Source organism: Dipodomys spectabilis, unplaced genomic scaffold (genome assembly GCF_019054845.1).
Source record: "Dipodomys spectabilis isolate Male_0828 unplaced genomic scaffold, ASM1905484v1 ptg000527l, whole genome shotgun sequence".
Taxonomy (NCBI): Eukaryota; Metazoa; Chordata; class Mammalia; order Rodentia; family Heteromyidae; genus Dipodomys; species Dipodomys spectabilis.
In genome coordinates this window covers 922,706-939,368 of record NW_024871204.1, presented here as the reverse complement: position 1 = coordinate 939,368, position 16,663 = coordinate 922,706, and positions in this window count along the sequence as shown.

Here is a 16,663-nt window from a genome sequence, read left to right as displayed (position 1 = left end):
GCATAGCTTTTATAGTATTGAGTGAACACGTTTAGGGAATTTCGACACAAGCAGTTACATGATTGGATTGAGTCCACCCTAACTGCATTTTCCTTTTTCTGAACTATTGGCATATTGTGTTCCTGGAACACTTGGAAAACTGCTCTGCTTTCTTAAGGGTGAGCAGGGTTGGTGGCAACCTGTGTTTTTTTTTTTTTCTTTCTCTTGGGGTTAGTCTGAGGGCAGCCTAGCACAAGATGGTGAGGTTAATCTCAAATTGGAGTTACTTTGACTCTTCATTCCCTCCTCTTCCAGAGCATCGGGGACCAATCATGGTCCCCTAATTGGCACAGTCTTCTATATTTACAGTTTGGTATTGGGATCTCAGAACAAATAGATGGACTGTGCTGATCCTTTCTTTTACAAAGGACATCAGTCTGCAATATCTGATTGTGAGTAACAAAATTAACAGTACCAATGGCCTTTCATTTTCTTCCAGCAATCCTGACTCCATATATCACAGCTCACTTACTTTTTATTTGGGTCTGGTTGTGAGGCCTGAACTCTGGGCCTGGGAGCTGTCCCTCAGCTCTTCAGCTCAAGGCTAGCGCTCTACCACTTGAGCCACAGCGCCACTTCCAGCTGTTTTCTTTTTGCTTATGTGGTGCTGAGGAATTGAACCCAGGTCCTAAGGCATGCAAGTCAAGCGCTCTACCACTGAGCCATTTTCCCAGCCCCAGCTCAATTAATTTTATACCAGCTGTACTCATAAGTTCCAATTTTAAGATATACTCATACCATTTGCTACATACTTAAAATTTCTGTGGTTTGTCTTCTTTATAAACATTTTAAGACATTCCTTACTTTTTAAATCCTTTCTTATCCAGAGGATACCAATTTTTTTCCAATTCTTTCCGTAAGACTTTCTTTATTACCCTCCTCTTCTTTATGATTCCTTGAGCTTCTTTGTGACTAGAGTTTAAATCTGCTCTGTTTTCCTTTGACTTGTGGAAACAAGTTATCTCAGAAAGCTTCAAGGAATGGGATGAAACGCTTGCTAGATTTTAAGGCTAAGATTAGGGTGGGTCTCATTCCTCTTACTACCTCCATTGATTTAAAAAAATCTCTCCTTTATCTTTAAAAAACACACAGGAAGAAGCAGGTTATTACCATACCAGAGACAAACTAGGCGATGGCCCTGAAGTGCCTAAGGCAAGCCAGTGATATCCTGGCCCCCAATATCCACTGTGGGAGTGGAGGGGGTTACTAGATATCAGCAAAAGAATGTCCCACAAGATCTTATTTTGTAGCAGATTTCATCAGGGAAGCATTCTCAGGTGATGGAATCAAGCAGGAGTTCAGTCTATTTTACTGCAATGGAGGTGGTCTGGGTGATGATGCAGATTTCCTCCAGGTGACTGCCAGGCTGTCGTTGAATTTTACCCATTAGGGTGTTCAGCGGCAGCACCAGCAGCAGCAGCACCAGCAGCAGCAACATCAGGGTCTCTCAGTGGTTCCAAGGGACAGTCACACCTCGTGCTGAGCTGCAAATTCCTACACAATCTGGTTAAGGACACATGGCATAGGCTTAGCAGGCTGTGACCCCACTATATTTTAAAACTATTTAGATAATAGCCCGGGACAATTTACCCGGATGACAACTTTTTAAACTAGATAGTTCTTTTAATAAAGCTAGGATTTTCTAGGCAGATATAGTGGGCTCAGGCCCATACTATTATTCCCCATGTCTTTTCCTTCTGTCTGTTTGCCACCTTTTAAAAAAAGTAAATCTGGTCCCTTGTTCTTAAAAGGGGATGATGCTCAAAGATTCATTTTCTGTCACTTCTTCTAGCTGACTCAGTGATGTTGATCCTAGTTAGCCAGGAGTCTATAACCATAGCCTATTTTACAAAGAGGTCATCAGGGTTAAATGTCATTAAGAACAATATTTTAACTTTTAACAAATGCACAGACCTTTTTTCTGGCTATAGCAGTGGAGCTTATTTGACTTCTGTTTGCAAAAGGATCTTTCTGGATGGCATAGTAATGTGATCTCTGGTAACCTAAGAATGTCTGAGTTACCTATGCAGGCCTTCAGACAGATATCAATAGAAACACACTCTCAGGTTTACAAAGTTATTTTCCTGAGCAGATGAATTTCATGTAGCTGGCATCAGCTCAAAATTTACTGCCAATTAGAGCTTTTGGCACATACAGGGGTTGGGATCTAAACTATCTTCCACATTTTAAAACCTTATCTTTTTAGTACTATCACAGATGACTGACGAGTTCCTGTCCCTTATAAGCTAGATAGGCATAGACATTAGGCATCCTTACAAACTATGTTCCCATGACCTCCTGTCTCTGACCAATTTTTGAAAGGTCAAGCACAAATGACTCTAGGATCTGACATTATTTCTGCCATCCAAGCAGTGGCTTCTGGTATCTGGATGCTCCTCCATTGCTTTCATCCCAGGCGTGTCTTCTCCACACTGGGAAAAATGCCTCATTGGCATTTCCCTTAGTTAGTTGCTGAACTTGAACTCGGGGCCTGAGTTTTGCTCCTCAGCTCTACAGCTCAAGGCTATCACTTTGCCACTTTGAGTCATAAAGCAACTCTGCTTGCTCTTTCAGATATCTTTTGGCTGAGTAGAGGTGACAGTTTCACAAGGACCTTTTTCTCCCTGGGCTGGCATTGAACCAGTTTGCAGATCAACAATTCTCTAAAAGGCCACTTTCCTCCACTTAAAAGCAACAAGGTGGTCAACATAGAAGTGTCTTTTAAACATGTTCTTACCTGAAAATTACTAAGAGCCAAAGTTACATCTGATAAACTTACAAGAATCCTCACTCCTTTTTGTGGGCCTGCTGGGAACTGTTACAAGAAAAACCTATGAGAGCAAACTAAATTAAGAATTAAGCAATTATTTTGGTAATCCTAATTTTTCTTTTTAGCACTTTGAGGCAAATGTTTAGAACATTTTTACTTTTAAACTTTATATACAGAAATCAATTCCTAATTTGTAATCTCCGTTTTAATATTCTATACTTTAGTTTTTAGTTACATTTTGAAAAATCCCTTGACCTCTTAAGGCTAGGTGTAACTCATTTAATCTTGGCTGATTGTTTTAAAACAGATACACATTAAAACTTTTAAACTCAAATAACAATTTTTTCTTATTGCAAAAATTACAATCACCACCACTGTACCATGAAGCTAGATTTAACACCATTATGCCTTAAAAAATATCCAATAGCAGAATATCATTGATAACAAATCACATTATATAAATAAACTTTTTAACCCTTTTTAAGGCCTTCTTAATTTTAATTTTAACACATCCAAGGGACAGTTTTAGCAATGCTAATCAGATCATTACATCATTCAGTTTTACCATCATGTTTCCAGTGTCTATCTGAAGGTAAAAGGTACAGAATAAAGATGAGCCACTTAGCCCTTCCTGTGTAATGGGCACGCACCCAGTCCGACTCTTTAGGGTTAGATGAACTGCGTTTGTGCCAGCTTGCCTTCTTTCACCATGCATGGTTCTACTGTGCATGCCCAGCTGAACTGCACTTCTGCATGTTCACCCTTCACTCTTAAAAATAGTTCTTCTCTTGTCTTTTAAGTTTCTCCTTTTTGTTAAGCCAGATATCTTGATTACAGTGTAAAGAGACTTATGCATTCTAAAATACCAGATTTTCTAATTTTCAAGTTAAAGAATCCTTAAAAAGCCATTTGAAACAAAGTGAAAATTCTTTAAAAAAATTTTTGTTAATGTCCAAACCTCACAACCTTTTGAATTTTAAATTTAAACTCACCCAATAGTTACAGAATGTTGAAAATGTCTATCTTCAACATATTAACAAACACATACAAAACACACTCACACAGATCTTTAAGCACGCAAAAATAAAAACAACTTGTACATACATTTTCTAAAATTTTCAAACAAGAATTTAAGATAATATTTCTTTTTAAACTGAGTATCTTTTTTGAGCTTCATTTTTCCTGGGCTTGCTTGTTTACGAAGGCATTTCACCAATTAGTCTTTTCAATTCCTTCTGTTGGAGGAATGCTGGGGGGAGGGTCACCTGAAACTAAACTGGCCTGATTTTTATCCAATTTTAGACAAGAGCACTTTACATTGTCAGGACTAGCTGAAAAGTGAAACCCAGCCACACAGCCTTCTCTGTGACTGAGCTCAGCTGGAGGCTGGAGCTTTTATTTCCCCAGAGATGTTCAAATAACAAAAACACAAAAACCAAAAACCCACCTTTAAAGCTCGTACCAATTCTAAAACAGAACTAGACAACTCAACACCCAAAGGCTGAGTTTATCCCTATCAGAACTCAGTGCCATTCTCACTCAGCAAGCTGAATCCAGAGTCTGCTGAATGAGCCTGCCACTCTCACCCAGAACTTTCCTACCTCAGGAAACATAGAACAGAGAACAATCAGGTCTCAGTGAATGGGGTGATGTCTCACCAGCGTTTTTGTTGACCCAGGGGCCTTCCAAAGTGAAAGAGAAGTCCCAGTCATTTTGGGGCAAGGGAAATAAGTCTCTAGCAGCCATCTGCTCAGACTGACAGATTCTCCCCCATATTCAGACCCTCCTGGGCCAAGGACAAAGGCTAAGATAAACTCCAAATGACAAACAGAACACTCAACACAAAGACAGAACTTACAAAGACACACTGCATCATTGTAAATTGTAAACCAGAAAGTGCCAAACTACAGATGGAGAGTTTCCCCCAAAATGGAAAACTTCCCAATACAGATGGAAAACTTCCCAAAAAACGTCTGCATGAAAGTGCCAGACTACAGACAGAAAATTTCCAAAAAAAGTCCGTACTGAACAGCAATCTACCCAGCAATCTGGGGACATCTTCTCACAGACCCCGTTGGCAGTCTTATAGCGCGTCTACCAAGAGTCCTTACAACCAGAATACAGACCCTGAGGGAAAACAGAATTACAGGTACAGAAATTGCAGGCAACCAAATATACAGAACAGCAGTGCCTTGAATTAACAGCGGGTTTTTTTTGAGTCTCTGTGATGGGGCGTCTAGATGGTTTATGAGGGGGATTCCACATGAACCCCCAGAAATTTTGTACAGATTGAGACCCACGAAAGACACCCAGAGACCACGACCAATATGAATAGCATAAGAGTCCTTTATTTGCAAGCTCAAGCTGGTCCTCTGTGCACTCACTAACCGGTGATGCTAAGAATCCCTGAGCACAAAATCAGCACAGTTTTATAGTACTGAACAAACAAATTTAGGGACTTTCCACGCAAGCAGTTACATGATTGGTTTGAGTCCACCCGAACCGCACTGGCTTTTCTCTGAACTATCGGTATGTACTGTTCTTGGAACATTTGGGCAACTGTTTTGATTTCTTAAGGGTGGGCAAGATTGGTGGCAACCTGTGGTTTTTTTCTCTCTCTCTTGGGATTCCTCTGAGGAAAGCGTAGCATAAGATGGTGGGGTTAATCTCAAATTGGAGTTACTTTGGCTCTTCAGCCTGAATAAACCATAGCATACCACATACAAGGCTTTGGTAAAACACAGGTCTGGCTTACACTGTTGGACCAATAGGAGTGTATCTCTACTGCTGTTGCAGGTGTGTCTTAAGTTAGGAGGAGTTTTTCATCCTGATGATCTTGCAATGATGAAATTGACTAACAACACAGTTACCTGGGCAGATCCCTGCTGAGACTTTTAATATTAAGTCACAGCTTAACAAAGAACAATATTTACAATGAAATATATTGAACAACCAGACATGGTGACCAAAATAATTTTTACCTGATTCAGTATATTTTTTACACTCTATATCAAATGTACAAGTTCTTCATTCCCTTCTGTGTCATTATGTTGTCTTTCCTTATTTTGGTTTTGTTTTCAGAACCATGGCATAACAGGGAATTTCTTATATTTTTGTCTTCTAGTCTTCAGAAAGTCAACAGTTAAATAGGCTTAAGTTCCTTTTGTTAGAAAATTAAAAGCACATTGGGTGGGGTCTTTATCATAATTTTGTTATGATCTAAAATACGTTTTTATATCTGGCATTTTATCTGTATAATCTCATTTCAATCTTTTCCAAAGGACACTTTAGTGGTAGGAGGAAATTCAAAGTGGATTCTGTTAGAAAATTTCTTGTTTCTTTTTTTAGGGGGGGGAGGGTCCAGTCGTGGGGCCTGAACTCTGGGCCTGGGCGCTGTACCTCAGCTCTTCAGCTCAAGGCTAGTGCTCTACCACTTGAACCACAGTGTCACTTCCGGCTTTTTCTTTTTTGCTTATGCGGTGCTGAGGAATCGAACCCAGGTCTCATGCATGCAAGGCAAGCACTCTACCACTGAGCCACCTTCCCAGCCCCCTGGTAGAGAATTTCTGTTGCTAAAAAGTCTGGTACATAGGATGGTAAGCAACTCCAAAATTATTTATTATAGAGATGAGTTGAAAGTCATCTAATACTCTTTCCTCAAGGAAAACAGAGGATTTAAAATAACTAATATTTTTTAAAGTTAATGGGCACAAATATGCACGAATTTTCTAGAATTAAAATGATCATTCATGAAACATTACTGATACTTTAAAGAATGGTTTCCAATAAGAGAAATCACCTTCATACATTTTCACACAATGTGTATCTGCCTGGTAACAGAACCCCAAAGTAGAATAAGGCATCTAATAACTATCTAACTTTTGTTGCCTTTTTGCAATACTGCTTTCTTATCATATTGATTAGTATGAATTCTGTGGCCAGTGCAAAATCACATTTCTAATAACAGTTACTAGATTGGACTTTCATGGATGAGATGGTGTGGGTTTCTGGTAGAGCCCTCTCTGGTTAAAAGGGGGAGTTGGTATTGGCACAGTCTCTGTAGTTGAGCAGGGTGAGGCTTAGGGCGTGAAGACCTGTCTGTGTAACGCTTTGAGACCGCAGGGAGGAGACAGGAAGTACTAGACTTGTTAGGGGCCTGGTCTCTTGTAGAGTAGGTGGGACTTTAGGAAGAAGGCTGAGTCACAGGGCTGGAGGCTGATTGGGGCAGAGCTTTGAGAAGGAAGAACAAAGCTACAAAGGAGGAGGTTACTTAGAGGAAGGGTTCTGGGGAAGCATTGTGAGCCCTTGTGGGATATGCAGGATGAGGTTTCCCATAAGGCAGGGAAGTGAATGTAGGCAAGAGGCTGACAGAAGTTGGGGATTCTTGTGCAGGAATGCGGAGTTATGAGGGAGAGGCTTTTCAGGGTTTGGCTTTGAGAGGTCAGGGTGGTAAAAGGAAGACATGGATTAGTAAGGGGCAGGGTTTCTGGTGGACAAGGGCAGGCCTTTGGGGAGTGCGTTAGGGTGGAAGTGGGGTTTCCTGCAGAGAAGGATGTAGTCGCAATGTATGGAGGAGATTTTCAGAACCAGAGCTTTGTGAGAGCACTGATAGGATCCACTGCACTAGAATGGTTATGATGGGGTTTCTGGTATATTCAGTCACCACTTTAAAAAGAGGAGTAATGTTGGGTGGGGATTTCAGTGTTGCAAGGCAGGCCATGGTCTTTGGACAGGGTTTCCAGTAGGACAAAGCAACCTTCAAAAAGGGAATATGGAGGGACAAGGACTTACAGTTGAGCCTGGTGAGGCTTCCAGATGGAGGCCAACTGGTGCAGTTGTTTCTAGTGGAGCAATGTGGGTGTTGAGAGATGGGATAGTGTGGTGGGGTTATTCTAGTGGGGTTTTTCTGGAGCAAGGCAGGGCTTAGAGCCATGGGGTTAGTAGGAGGAGGGGCTTTGAGAAGGAGTGCAAGAGATACAAAGGTGTAGATAATTATGGGCAAGGTATCTGGTGGAGTAGGATGTGGATCGTTGGGAAGAGCCAATAGGGGTCAGGTTCATCTGGGGAATAAGGCAGGGCATTGAGAGAATACTTGTGGGAGGTGGAGAGGCTTGTGGTGGAACAGGGCTGGCTTTCCAGTCAGGAGATAGGCTGTGTGAGAAGCTTCTAGACAAGCAAGGTGAGGCTTCAAGGGCAGTTATAGGGAGGTGAAGGGTTTTTGGTATTGCATGATGGGTTTTGTGAGAAGAGGTAGGTTCAAGGTTGGGTTTGAGAGGTTAGTCCACTTAGAAGTAGGCTAGTTATGGGCGGAGGTTCTGATGAAAACAGGAGGGGCTCGAGGGAGAAGGCTAGTTGGGGGTGGGGTATGAAAGGGAAAGGAGGAGCTTGGATGTACTAGGAAAGGGGAGCAATGCGACTATGAGGGACTAGAGTAGTTAGGATGGGGTATCTGGTGGATGAGCTGGGAATTTGAGGGAGGAGCCTGATGTAGGTAGAGTTCTTGGTGCAGCAAGGTGGGACATAAAAGGAGATATGTATGTGGCCTGGCTTCTGGTGGTGCAGAGCAGGGATTCCAGGAAGGTTTGGAGTGGAAGAGAGATTTCCCTATAGCAGAGGAGGGCTTTCAGGAAGGAGTTTGTTTGCAGTCAGGCCTTTGAAAGTTTATAGCAGGGCTACCAGGGGGTAGGTTAGTTAAGGTTGGGCTTTTTAAGGAGGAGGCTGACGGGAAGTGAGTTTCCATTCGATCTAGTCAAGTTTTATGGGAAGGAGGAATAGGAAAGGGGCAAGACTTAGTGAAGAGTGGGGCTACAAAAAATAAAAAGTTACTACTAATAAATACAATAGGAGAACACTATTTTCGGTCAGTGTAGACTTATATTACTTTTATGTATGTGAGAGATACTGGAGAAAGTAACCAAGTAATAATTCTTTCCTAGGGAAGTTTTTCTTTATTCCAGTTGAGTGAAAATAAAACCACAGGTCACATCAGGCTTAGAGGCACACAGTAGACTAAGACACATGAAGCACTGGACTTGATTCCCCAGCACCACCTTAAAGGATCACAAATAAAAAGTTTAAAATGTCTCACTTGGTCATAAGGGAAACTATTGTCTTAAAATTGTGAATGAATAGAAATTTTACTCTGACCATTTTAGAAATCCTAAAACTAAGTAAATAGTAATGTTTTAACTTTATACAATATTGTAAAGAATGCTAAAAATAATTAGGAAAATATAAAATTGTACACAATGTTCATTCTCCAGCATCAATTCTAATCTAAAAGAATTTAAAACCAGAAAATTGCAGTATAGTGAGGTTGCAACATGGTTTATTGCATTCATCAAAATGGTGATTTAAGCAATGTGCCTTTATCATTGGATGCTTCGATGTTAAAACATACCTAAGAATGTGAAGCACTACTATACAAACCCTGAAGAAACTCAGAAGGATCTATGAAATTATATTGGAATAAAATTAATGACTGATTACAGTAGGAATTGATCTTCACTAGGCCCATAAATACTTTCCAGAAGAAAAGGCTAAAATGAAAAATAAACAATGAAAAGGAAGCAGGCAGGCAGACCTTGAAGTAAACATTATCCAATGAACAACAGCTATTGAGGAATGATTGCAATCTTCTTTTACCTAAGTTACAGTTACTGACCTATATTCTTCTCTAATGCCATTCAAAAAGCCATGAAAATTCAGTAATTATTTTCAAGGCATTAGACTTTACAGAAAGAATTCAATGAATGTATTGCTAGAAAGTATAAAGATAGATGTCTTAGCTAAAGATTGAAAAAAAATCCCCATCTCTGGCCCTGCAGGGTGAGAAAGGTTAAGCCAAAGCACAATGAGAATGGACAGAAGTTCAGTAGTGCATACCAGTAGTTCCCAAGATGAAATGATGAATGAACCAGCGGGGAAAATAAACAAGATCATCATGGGATTTAGCACTGTAGAGTAAAGAGCAGTGAAAATTCAAGGAGAATTACAAAGGATGCCCTTGCATATTTGGCAGTAGAGCAAATGGCATTTAGGTCTAACATACGTGTAGGTATTATAGAAACTACCTGTGCTCATAAGGTGCCACAAGAAGTGATGAACTTACGATTTACAGGACATTGAATAATCATAAAAGTCTTGCTTCAGTAGTGAAGAGTTAAACCTTGATAAACTCTATTTTGAAACACCTAACAAACTGTAAAACCAAGAGAAGAAGATTCAAGAAGTGTATGTTACTTGACTGTTTGTAATAGTGGAGATAAAAAAAATCAAATCACATAATGTGGATGCAAAAGGATAACATTATTAAGGTAATCTTCAAACAACACACATTTTATTTGAATAGTACTGATTATAAATGATTTGTTTTCCTTACAGATTTTGGATGCACAAAAACAATAAAAAACAAAAAACAAATCAAAGCAAAAGACACTTGGCAATAGAGCTGGCTGCCATTGCCTTATCCCTATTTCTAGATAGTCATGAGCCTGAGATTGGAAGTTCATAGTTTACCGATGGCTGGGGTAGCAATCCATGAGACATTTATGTTCAATTGTTCAATTAAAGACAGATTGAAACCTTGTATCAAATAGTACAGACTCAGTCAGTCAGTGAAAAAACCAAGCAAGAGTTTGAGGCTCCACGTCAAGTTTCATTACTGCGCAGTGCGCGTGCACGTGCTCAGAAACACACACACACACACACACACACACACACACACACACACACACACAAATGGAATGAGAGAGGAAGAGGGAGACAAAAGGGAATATTAAGAGATTAAAATGTGAACCTGTCTGCCAGGACTATCCTAAGCATATATTAATAAAAATAAAGGAAACCATGGAACCTAGGTGCCATGACTGTTTTCTCACGTCTTTCCATTTTCTTAAGAAAGGGGCTGTGCCATTCTTTCTGATAGAAACATAAAATTTCATTGTGTATATATACCACCTTTTCTTGATCCATTCATATATAGAGGGGCTCCTAGATTGGCTCAACATCTTATATATTGTAGTAATGCTGCCAAAAATATAGTTGTAGATTTAGTGAGTTTTAGCTTGAGATCATTTCCACAAGTGCCCAGGAGTGGGATTGCTGTCTCCAGAGCTATGTACATTTGACCTTACGAAATGATGCTAATTGAAATGAACTCCAAGATATGGAAACAAGTCATTTTTTCAGATGTCAACCTTGATATCTCTAAAGTAGTGTATCTAGATCGTATTTTATTCCATTTGCCTTTTTCCATTGGTTTATCTCTGGCAATCTCTGTCTTAATTCTGGTATCTTCCATTTTGTATATACATTTATCTGATTTGGAGAAGGAAAGGAAAAACATAGTGATGAAAGAAGTACAAAGAGCGACCCACTGCAACAATGATATTCACAAGACACTATGTCAGAAATGAACTTGACAACTTTTGGGTGGGGAGAAGGGTAGGATGTGGGAAAGGATATGAGAACAAGAAAGGAGTGGTAAAAATATTCAACAAAGAATTTACCTTACTCATGTAACTGTAAGCACTCTGTAATGTATAATTGAAATAAAATAAAATTTAAAAATTGAACCTATCCTAGGAAAAATATCCTTTTCAAAATAATACATCCCTCACAGTACTTGTGAGAGATTATAGAGTCAAGTTGTTAGACCTGGAAAGGGATATATTGGGAAGCCATCTCAAACAGCAATCAAAAGGCTGAGAGCTGTGCTCTGGGAAGGTCAAACAGTCAAGGGAACACAGGGGTATGAGTTATTACCTCATGGGTATTTAAGTTAGAGCTGTTGGACACTAAAAGATTAAGACTTTCGAGACAAGATGGATGTCTGTGCTATAGTTGTAATGACTATTGCTCCCTTCTGCTCCCTAACAATAAGGGATTCAATTATCACTATGTTTACAAACAATACCTCATGTTAATAATTATAACCACAAGCTAGATTGATGCCTTAGTTTGTGGACATACCTGTAGTCACTGACCACCTCCGTATAGTAGAATGAATATAAAGTCTGTTAAGCAGGATTTGGGGATCCAGAAGCTGGCAATGAGGCTTTGGGTCCTCTGGTGTCTTCATTCCTATCACTTCCTGTGATTTCTCAGTTCTTTGGCCAGGTATCCCATCGTATTTGCTGTCCCAAGGTTGCGGTTAATGACAGCACTGATATTCTGAATACCTCAAAACAAACCACATAAAAATAGTTCCTCAAAGAAGATTGACAAATGTATAGGATCACCTGGAAAGATACCAAACATCAGCAGTCAACCTGTGATCCTCTAGCAAGAAAGTTCAATTCAGGACTATCTTTACTTCTGATAATACAAGAGATGGATAATTGTCCCTTTTGTATATTTGGTATTTGGTATTGCATACATTTTCAGAAACACATATACATTGTGAAATAATGTTATTTATTTCATAGCTCAGACCACGTCACTGGAGTGATTACCCAGTTGCCTGAATTACACTTGGGTGAGTGTGAATTGCCTAATTACAACCATTTCTCCATGAAATTCAACAACACAGAATGAAGTATCAGGGTCAGGCCATTCCATACCTGTGAGGATTGATACATACATTAGAGTAATATACACGTCTCAGCACTCATGGCACATTTGTATGTTATAATTGTCTTCAGATCAGAAAAATGCTAGAGCTTAAAGTAGAATGGTGGGCAATACATTTTCAATGCAAGAGTGATGATCACCCCTGCAGTTATTCTCAGTGGAGAATCCTTCCTATACATTTTACTGACTTAACTTCTACTCTGTGCTTTACCATTATCAGGCAGGGTCGCACTGTAGTGAGCTACAATACTGCAGCAACCTTAACTGCTTTGAATGTTACCTCCAATCTTGTTACTAAGGTCAACACTGCAACTTTAACCACATAAGTTAGTTGACACCCGAACTTTTCAAGCCTGGTTAACAATTGAGCTATCATTGCTCATTGCCAGTATTAAAGATCTCACTCTTTAGATTTATTGTTTATCTTCCTGTATTTCCAACACTGCCTTAGATGTTAGTTTTTGAAATAGAACTTTTAGTTTGCATCTAATTTATGGGGTTGCTAGTGATGCCAGTTGAACTGCATATATTGTAATGTAAGTAATTTGATGTTTTGACATATGAATTAAATTTTGTTAATTGAGGAAGTGAATACACATCACTCACAAAAGTTTCTTTATGTGTATTTGTATTGCTATATTGTGAACTTCCTAAACGCCATCCATGGGAGCACATGTCCCTAATTCCATCACTTCTGTCACAGAGACAAGGCTTGAAAGGTCCAGACCATTTGGCACCTCATAGTAAGAACCTTTCTACAAAAAAGGGGGAGAGAATAGCAAAAAGAGCAAATGAATCTTCCAACAGTTTTGTTACATATTCATTATGCTTAGCCATTAAGACCACCATAATAGTATTGTTTATGACTTCTTACCTACTGTTTTCTGTTCTGAGCAATTTTATTTATGGATCTTTAAGAAATCGTAAAAGAATAACATATGAAATCGATGTAAATCATATAAGAAATCATAAAAAATAGTCTGTCAGGTATATATATTCCCAAAGACATAATTTCAGGAAAGTATTAAGCACATAAAATGTAATGCAGTGACTATTTATTGAAAACTTCAGCAGTTGTAGTTTGTTTATTCTGAAAACAAAGTTTATAAAGTAAGTTAAAATACTATTCCAAATGGAACACAGAACTAGAAACATGAAGGGTAGCACTAAATTATGTTACTGCTACCACTAATAGAGTAAGAATGAAATTTAGGCAAAACTCCTTCAGAGTAAAAGCCACAGGCCGCCCATCATTACTTTCATTGTTGATATGAAAAAAAGACCTTTTTGTAGTAAAGACAAATTTTCACAGATATTAACATCAATTGGGTATATATTTCTTAAGGCATTCAGGAAGGACGCTCTGACCATGTTAATTGAAGCTGACTTCTCTGGCACCTACTACACAATGCACAGACACTATTCCAAGCACTGCACCTGCATTAGGGTAATTGTAGTGCTCATGAGTGTTTTTCAAGTTAGAAAATGAATTAAATATTTTATTAAAAACAGAAGTAGGCAACAAGGTGAAGCAAATTTCCCAAATACCCAAGACTGATCAGTTTTAGACCCATAATTCAAATCAAGGTTTACACCAGGAATATCTGAGGATATTCTTTGTCACATTCATTACCTTTCAAGAGCTATGGAGCAGATGAACCCACATTATCTTCCTATAATGGCAATAACAATGCTACAGAATATAAATATTTTTAAATGAAAAGGGTGTGGCTAATGACAGTGTATGTGCACTGATCTTTATACCAAACAAAGATCAGTTTAATTTCCCAAGAAATACATGAATGAACATCATTCAGCTTCCACTTTTTATTATTCCTGAAGTAATTGCTTAAGGAGACCAAATCCATGTCAAAGACACTTGTGCTGATAAACACAGGCTTTTATCATGAAGTCCCGTGAATACACAGTGAATAGTTTGTTATGGATATATAATCCAAAAGCAATAATTTCGTGACTAGTTACATCCTTGTTGTACCAAAGAAAATCTATTCCCTATTCTAAAACATATCAATTTAATGGATATTAGTGTTATCAGTATAAATTATGTGCGCATAATATATGTAATGTATTCTATTACATAACATATAAATCATGTTTATACCCATATGTATCATTACTGATATTCTATAATATATTATTTATAGTAATATTGTACTGTGAAGGATACCAGGAATGACAAATTTATTTAAATAAATATAGTTGTATGTTTTAGTCACATAATTTATTTTTGTGCCAGTACTGAGACTTGAACTATTGTGTGGGTGTTGTCCCTGAGCACTTGAACTATTGTGTGGGTGTTGTCCCTGAGCCATTTTACTCAGATTGGTTTCATGTAACAATCTTCAGATCTCAGCCCATAAGTAGCTGGGATTATAGACATGAGTCAGGTTATATTTTTTAATTCCATCCTTGACATGTTCTTACATAATTATTTTTGAATGTTAAATTATATTATGATAATCCATTTCTAAACCAATTCAGAATAAATAACTATTTATTGGGTAAAACTATATGTTGCAACCGAAATTGTAAGGACGCTACTTTTCTATCAATTTTCAAAGATATTGCTAGTTTAATTCCTGGACAGACAAGTAGACAAAATAAATTTTGTGTGCATAGTATATGTAATATACTATATGCATAATTAGGGATATTTTATAATTACTATAAATAATATATGTATAAAACTGGTTTTAATATTATTCTGTGAAGGATACAAGGAATGACAGCATCACTATTTTAACTGTCTTCTTTTCAACAGTATGTAAACTATGCTATAAACATATATCTTCAAGAAAGCAGACCTCTGTAATCCCATATTCACCTTCAAATATTCTCCACATTGCTATAAACATCCTCTAAGATTGGCAACACTTATCCACAGAAAACAGTTTGTGATACTTTCTGGATAATGTTGCTTGTCCTCATCCCTATCAGCCTTTCAGCAATTTCAGTGAAGAGCATTTTCTCCTGCTTTGCCTGTAGACAATACCATCTTTTTTTATTTCCCAGGAAAGAAATTGTGGCTAGCAGGGTTGAGCACTCGTACATTCAGAGGTTCTTCGGTTGTGAATTTTTCTTTTCTTTCTTGGACAGTGAACTGGAATAACGAAAAACACTTAAAGCAGTGTGTTTTGGTGTAAATGAAAACATACTAATTTGAAAATATTACAAATATTCGTTCTTTAAATTTATTTTTAATTCAAATATAATAGGGGTGGTTTTAGTGGTTCATGCCTTTAAATCTTGCTATTTAGAAGTCTGAAAACAGAGGATCATAGTTTTAAGCTAGACGAGGTAAATGGACTATTAGACACTTATCTTCAATGAAGAACCAAAAAGCTAAAAGTGGAGCTGTGGCTCAAATGGAAGACTGACAGCCTGAGCACAAAAGAAAAGTAAAAGAACCTAGGCCCTGAATTTAAGTCATAGTATTAGCACTCATGTACTATATATTCTGTGAGATAATTTGTCAAAACCTGGTCATAGATTTCATATGAGGTGTGAAAATGTATGTAAGTCTGAAATGACTCCAAGGTATTTAGACAAGACAACTAAAAGAGGTATCACTTAATCGAATAGTAATGAGGGATAGGTTTGTAGATAAAGATCAAAGCTCACTTTGGAATCTTTTGAGTTTGCTAAAATAAGTAGCTAGGAGTCGTCTGTAGACAGGATGCTATTAAGGACTTGAATTAAAGAAAGAACAGAGTCGGAGGGGAAAAAAGCAGAAATAATTACATGTACTTAGTGGTAAAATCATGAGAAGGAAGATTACAGAACTACGCCCTGGGATACACAAATATGTAAAAGATGACAAATGAAAAACAGTAATAAGTATGTAATGCAGACTTATATGGATACGTATTTTTAATGTTTAAGGGCTATGAAGTGATTGTGTGATGACCTAAAATTTAAGAAATTAACCCTCAAATATGTATTTTAATGCTTTTGTTTCTTTCATGCATGTGTTTCTAACGCATTTATAAGATTATTTCTTTGTTGCTTTGTATGTCCCTATCACTATATTTGATGTCAGTATAACATGTGGAGGAGACGGGGACAAACAAGTCGTTTAAGGATTCAGGTGGACCTGTTGCAACAATGAGAAGTACAAAATGTCATGTCAAAACCAGCTTTACAATATTGGTGTGGGGGGGAGGGGGGTATGATTGGGTGGGGGGGAGGGGGGAGGCTGGGAAGGGAGGTGAAGGGTAAACAAAGGAGGAGGCTGCAATGCTTGGTAAGAAATGTATGCAT